At 35.2% G+C, this 7,188-nt stretch overlaps 1 pseudogene; it reads right to left on the bottom strand.

The window, feature by feature from the left end:
- Positions 1-2,408: 2,408 nt before the first annotated feature.
- On the bottom strand, positions 2,409-2,960 carry LOC111720672 (annotated as a pseudogene).
- Positions 2,961-7,188: the final 4,228 nt, after the last annotated feature.

Here is a 7,188-nt window from a genome sequence, read left to right on the forward strand (position 1 = left end):
CCCAAGGTCACACATCTAGTAAGTGTCTGAGCCTGGATTTGAATTTATGAAATGAGTCTTCTTGGAGCTAAGGCACTCTAGCTACTGAATCACCTAGTTGCCTCAAAATGCAGTTGATGAATATAGATGACTAGGAAGGTTGAGAAGTTGTTCAATAGTGCCCTGTCTTTATCATCAACCATATCATCTATGGTTGATCTTTCTTGACAAAGACACTGGAGGGCTTAGTTCATTCTCTGCTCCATTAGGGCAAACATAGGTTAAGTGACTTGCCCAAGATCACACAGCTGATAAGTGTCTGAGTTTGAACTCAGTTCTTCCTGACTGCAGATCCAGAGCTCTATCCACTGAACCTTCTAGCTGTCTTCAAGTGGCTATCTATACCACAGTGAAAGTTAGTGTGTGAAAAGGGCATGAGAGTTACAAATTCTATGAGAATTCTTAAGAGGAAAAGGATCACTTCTAGGTGAGGGAAAAGGATTAAGCAGAACCTCATGCCTAGAAAGAACAAACAAAATGAATGACACAAAAGAAGAATTCTGTGACTAGAAATAGCAAGGCAATCCATTTAAAGGTCAGACCCCAGCCAACAAAGGCATTTAACAAGATGGAATCTGTTGAATTGCTTATTACTTTTGAAATATGGTGAGCAGTATAAAGAGAAAATGTCTAATGAAAAGACTTTAGTTTTTTAAAAATTCTGACACATGAATATTTAGATTATAAAGAGTCCAGTGCTACATATATTCTGTGGTCCTACTGACCTAATGGAGTGGAAGGGGGGGGGGTGAGGAGAAAGGATTAATAACATATCTGTATATCAAGTAAAAATATCCTAGTGACTTCATCCTCACATTTGTGTAAACATCACCTCATCAGTCCCAGATACTTCTACAGGAAACAAATCTAAATGCTCCTCGACCATTCTAAACATAGCTAGTCAGCTGGCATATGTCTCGTCTGTAAATATCCAGGGTTACTTGGAAGTCTTTATTTTGATATTTGCCTCTTAGGCATGGACTCCTGAAGTACATTCAGCCTTTGCTTGGAATATCTGTTTTAAGTCAGTTTGACCTGCAGGCTTTCTATGAAGTGACTTTAAGGGAAAGAAAAAAGAAAAGAAAGGAAAGCAGTGAGAAGAGGCAGAAGAAAATGCTTTCCCAAATCTTTATGCAATAAGGAGCCACACTGATTGCTGAAAGCTTTGCTGGGGTTGAATTACCAAGTTGGTGCAAGCATTCTGAACGCATGAAGTGGTTAGCTAATGGTTTTCCTTCCATGTCCATTCTTAGAACATTTTAATCTCCTTCTTTTCTTAACCTTGGTTTGTGTCATGGACCCATTTGGCAATCTAATAAAACCTGTGGACCCCCTTCTCAGAACAAAGTTTTAAAATGCATAAAATAAAATATATAAGTTACAAAGGAAATCTAAGATTTGTAAAAATAAAGATGCACATTTTCCTATGCAAATTCATATGCTCCCTATGATCTATCCATAAATTCCTTGGAGGCCAATGGATTCCAGGTTAAAAATCTTTGTTTGTAAGGAATTTCACTAGTTTTATTAATTTTTCTCACATTGACTAATGCTATATCAATAAATAACTGATTCATAAAAACATGTTGCATTGCAAGTTTTTCTTCAAAATTCCTTTTTTCTCTCTGTCCAATCTTTTATTTTAAAGAAGTATTTTTGCTTTCTGACACTGAAACTCTGGTAACTTACTTACTTTTTTTCTTCTGATGATTTCTTCTGTATTCTACTATTTATATCACAATACTAAATCATCCTTGAACCTTTATTTAAATTGTTTTAATTATACCAGATCACTAGAGAAGATCTTGTTGGTTAACTATACCAACTTCTTAGTTTTACAAGAAATGAAGACCTAGAGAAGTTAAATATCTGCCAAAATAGTAAGAAATAGATCCAAGAATTAAACCCAGGTCCTTTAACTCCCAGTATAGCATTCTTTCTTGTATAGCATACAGTATTTTTTTTCTGTGTAGACATCTTTTTCCCCCTAATACATGGGCAGCTGGAATAGTCAGGACACTTCAAGAATTCTGGGGCAAGACTAATGGTGTGTGGAAAGGGCCAGAGACAGAGGTCAATGGTATACTTAGAACAATCTGAACAACAGCAGACTTTTAAGGGGTGTTGTTAGAATTTAGATAGGTAGAAATCCCTACCATATTCACCCCATCTCCTAGTCTTGGGAGAGTTCTTTAATGCCCTAAAGCCCAAGAGGAGAGAAATAGTTGAGGAGGTAGAGTTAGAAAGAGACAGCTGCATGAACATAGGCCAGAATTGAGGGTCATGGTCCCTGAATCTAAGGGGGTTAGGAGGAGGCTGTTCAGTCTAATAACTGAACATCAGAAGCCTCTGGATCAAGGATGATCTCTTCATTTATTCTTCTGTAGGTGAGTCATGCCTGCCTCGGTTGCTTCCTGGATCAAACTGGTTGCCATGTCCAAGGTTTGGCCACTTAGGTAAGTCACCAGACTGTCTATGGAAGCTTGATGCCTCAGGAAATGGCATGGATCAAGTAATGATACAAGATCTGTGAGCCATTTCAGACTAGAAGGATGCACCATAGCAAGAAGGCACATTTTCCTGCAGAGAAGAAGGGGAACCAGAAAAGTAAGATATCAGAGAAAAAGTCAGCCAGGCCAGGTATGCTATGTTCCACCCACTAGATGAGTTAAATGGTATCATCATCTTTGTTGGGGCTTTCAATGACCTTGATGGAATCATATGCTAAGTAGATGAATCCAGTGAGACTGCAAAACAGGGAGCCACCATAGCCAAATATGAGATAGAGAGCCATGAAGAAAACAGAATTTGTAACCAAGTAGCATTTTTTGATACTGGTGATCTCCTCAGCTTCCTGAGGACATCGGTGATGATGTTTTTTGCTCCAAGAACCTCTGAAAGCATTGTCTCAAGGTACCCATGGCTCCTGAGAGGGGTGAGAGAGAGGGGTCAGGGACAGAGTATGACTGTCCCTGAGGTGATTTCCTTGGCACATTAAGTCCAAGAGATGATTTCCATAGCTCCTCTGCAGTGGTGCTGGTGGCATCTCCCCATGACACACATTTTGACAGTCATTTAAGTATGAGGATAGAATGTATTTTTTAATCAAAGCTTTTTATTTTCAAAACATATGCAAGGATAATTTTTCAGCACTGACCCTTGCAAAACCTTGTGTTCCAATTCCCCCCTTATGGCAAGTAATGCAATATTTGTTAAACATGGCAAAAATATATGTAAATCCAATGTAGACATAAATGTTTATACAATTATCTTGCTGCACAAGAAAAATCAGATCAAAAAAGAAAAAAAATGAGAAAGAAAATAAAATTCAAGAGAACAACAACAAAATAAGTGAAAATGCTATGTTGTGATCCACATTCAGTTCCCACTGTCCTCTCTCTGGATGTAGATGGCTCTCTTCATCACAAGATCATGGAACTGCATAAATCATCTCATTGTTGAGAAGATCCATGTCCAGCAGAACTGATCATCATATAGTCTTGTTTATGCCGTGTACAATGATCTCTTGGTTCTGTTCACTTCACTTTGCATCAGTTCATGTAAGTCTCTCTAGCCCTCTTTGAAATCATCCTGTTGATCATTTCTTATAGAACAATAATAGATAATAGATTGTATTAAGCTAATATTACTTAGGGATAGAAACTGAGGTAGTACCAATTAGACTTGGCAGCTGATTAAACTTTTTCCAGTGGGCTAGAGAATAGTTAGGAATATTCTTGATCATTAGTTTCAAAATCAAATCAAAAAAGGGCCATTAAAACAGTCTTATAAAACAACATATTTACAGTATCTGTCTTCTATTGTGGTTTTGTTTGTTTTGTTCAGTATTTCCCAATTAAATTTTCATCTAGTTCAGGCAGCATTTGGGAGTGTTATTGGCCATACAGCCTTCAGGAAGTGTTCCTGACACCTCTGTTCTGCAGTATTTAAATTTAAACATAATGGTTGGGGAAATACAATGGATAAAAGTAAAATTAATTTTTAAAAATTGTCAGACACTTCTATGTAGTGTATATGATGCTAAGCACTGGAAATAAAATTAGATTTCCTGTTACTGGAAGGCTAAAAAAATAAACACTTTGTGGTCATGATATAACAGAAATTGTTGTGAAGGAATAGAGTGGAGCAGCAACCTCAGAAGTCCATTGCAATTTTGAGTGAATTTACAACTAGTATAAGTCATATTGGAATATAGAGATATGAGAAATCTAAACTGAATGGCATGGTTCTTTGAGGAGGTATTAATTGAATTGAAATTTGCAGGGAGGAAAGGATACCAATAGGTAGAGATGTGAGAGAAGACATCCTAGATGTGAAAGTCAAATTAAAAAAGAGACATGGAGGCAGGAGAAAGACAGACTGACATTGGGAAAGACACAGACAAGTGGTCTGGTCTTGTTTGTCTGGAAAGTAGAGTTTTGAAGATTAGTGACCCTGGAATCATTGTACTGCTTTTCACTAGTGTTGAAGGATGCATATCTCTCTCTCTGCCTCTCTCTCTCTCTCTCTCTCTCTCTCTCTCTCTCTCTCTCTCTGTCTCTCTCTCTCTCTCTCACACACACACACACACACACACACACACACACACACACACCCTTACTCCTTAGATCGTGACCTTCCTGAGTTCAGATTGTCTTTTACCGCTTTTTATATTCTTAGAGCTTAGTGCAGTGTCTGGCACATTGTAGATACTTAAATCTTTATTGACTGACTGACTATCCTAAATCTTAGATGGGATGAAAGAAACCTATTACTAAGAATAAAGATATGGCAGAATGCTGATAATAACAAGTATTTGGTATTCTAGTGAATTTATTATTTATATCTGGAGACTTAACAAAATTGAAATTGATAACGTAAGATATCACTTTCTTTGTTCCTCTATATTTTCATGTTCCAAAATAGTTTTATTTTATTTCATTGTAAAGGGGAAATAAGTATACATTACACTCAGAATTGTAGACCAGAATAATAAACAGAAAGTATCCTTTGGAGGGTCTAAATGCTAGAAAAGTAGTTAGAAAGAAAAGGTAATACCTAGCATAATATTTCAGAGTCCTTAAAAATCATCTAAATCCAGTGGTATCAAACAATTACCCATGGGGCACATGGAGCCCACTATACTCCAGAGAGGGCTTGAACCAGATTAAAATGTAATTGGGAAATATTTAATGAAATAAACAAAAATAGAGTAAAACATAGTAAGTATGTGGTTTTCTGAGTCAATATGTGACCCCTAGAGATCCGTACAATTTAGTGGCCCCTGTTTCTATTTGAGTTCCTTTTGTTGTTTCATTAGAGAGATGAGGAAAATGAAGGCAGAATAGTTAGGTAGTTTGTTCTGGAATAAACAAATAGGTGCCCTATGGCAATATTAGAAGGATTAACAGATTTTTAACAACTATCACCTTTGTGAGAATCACTTTTTAAAATGGTTAAGTTGTTTTTCTTTTTCTTTTCTTTTCTTTTTTTTTTTTTTTTTTGGTCTAATTAGGAACATTAGATGTAGAAATGCATTGATCCAAGTCAATCATCCCTATTTTCTCCTCTCGTTCATTCAACAAATAGTTTTTTTGATTCGTTGAATTTCCAGAACTATGTGTCCAATAAAAACACTATCATTTATTCTAACAGAAATCAATGTCAATATAAAAATACAGTTAGCCATCCCTGATCCATATCAATTCAACTAATTTTTCCTGCTGTGTACACAACATTATGAACAGCTAGGTGGCTCAATGGATAGAATGCCAGGCTTAGAGTCAGGAAAATTCTTCTTTCTGAGTTCAGATCTGATCTTAGATATCTACTATCTGTGTTACCCTGGATAAATAATCTAATCCTGTTTGCCTCAGTTTCCTAATTTGTTAAATGAAATGGAGAAGGAAATGGCAAACTACTTCAGGATCTTTGAAAAATTTCAAATACAGTCAGAGAGTTGAACATGACTGAAATGACTGAACACCAACAGCAAACACAGCACTGTGCTAAGTCTTACAGTTTATACATACTATTGAATCTGAGCTAAAATTAATCCCAGAAAAAAAAATGTTAGGTAGGCAACAATATCTATAATTACTTAGCTACGGGGTACTTTTTTTTTTTTTTAACTCCTTTGAAATCCTCAATATAGCATCCTATCTATATCTAATATTCCAGAATCTTTCAGCCCTGTTCCTTCAGAATTTATCTAGTCTGTGTCCTATTACTACTAAGTCTTTTGAAAGGATTGGATTGATTAGCTCCCTTTAATTAATTGAATAACATGATTTTATATATGTTGCTACTTCCCGGGGATATTTGCATTAAAAAAAATTAGCTTCTAAGGAGAACAATGCCTTAATCCAAAGTAATGCTTCTTTTTGCTGGGAGTTTAAGACTGTGGCAAGGTGGCAGGATCTTCTCAGTACATTTTATTTTTAAATTTTATTATTTTTAATTTATGAAATAAAACAAGCATTTCCATAACACAGTAGAATAAAAAAGTATTAAGCATGAAATTACAAATCTGTTTTGTACAACTTGCTATTCTTTTTAAATACATAATGAAGTTATCATATAGTCACTCAAAGTTGTTCATTTTTTCTATAACATAGTATGATAAAAATATGATTGCTCATGAGACTGCAAGTTTGTTATATAAAACTTGCTATTTATTTTAAAATATAATAAAGTTATCATGTAAATTTCATTTTTTCTTTTTTTCTTCCGTCCCCTATACTAGATGATTACCATTAGACATTCACATTATATATATTTACATATGCATATGTATGTTATATATATATGATTATTCTATATAAACTTCTATTTATCAGGTTTTCTTTTCCTTTGGATGCAGGTAGAGTCCTTCATATGTCCTTTATAGTTAATTTGGATATTCATAATGGTCAAAATGACTTAATTGCTCAATGTCATTCTTAAAAAATATATTTCTATTATTGTATACAGCATTCTCTTGGTTCTTCTCATTTTGCTCTTCATTATGTCATATAAGTCTTTCTGTGTTTTTCTAAGATGATTCTTGTGATCATTCTTAGTGTTCTTTAAACCGTACCATATAGGTACTGCACATTTAGTAATATGCAACTGTTTTAAGTACTAACTTGGCCTTTGCATCTTGTTATC

Source organism: Sarcophilus harrisii, chromosome 4, assembly GCF_902635505.1.
Source record: "Sarcophilus harrisii chromosome 4, mSarHar1.11, whole genome shotgun sequence".
NCBI classification, from domain to species: domain Eukaryota; kingdom Metazoa; phylum Chordata; class Mammalia; order Dasyuromorphia; family Dasyuridae; genus Sarcophilus; species Sarcophilus harrisii.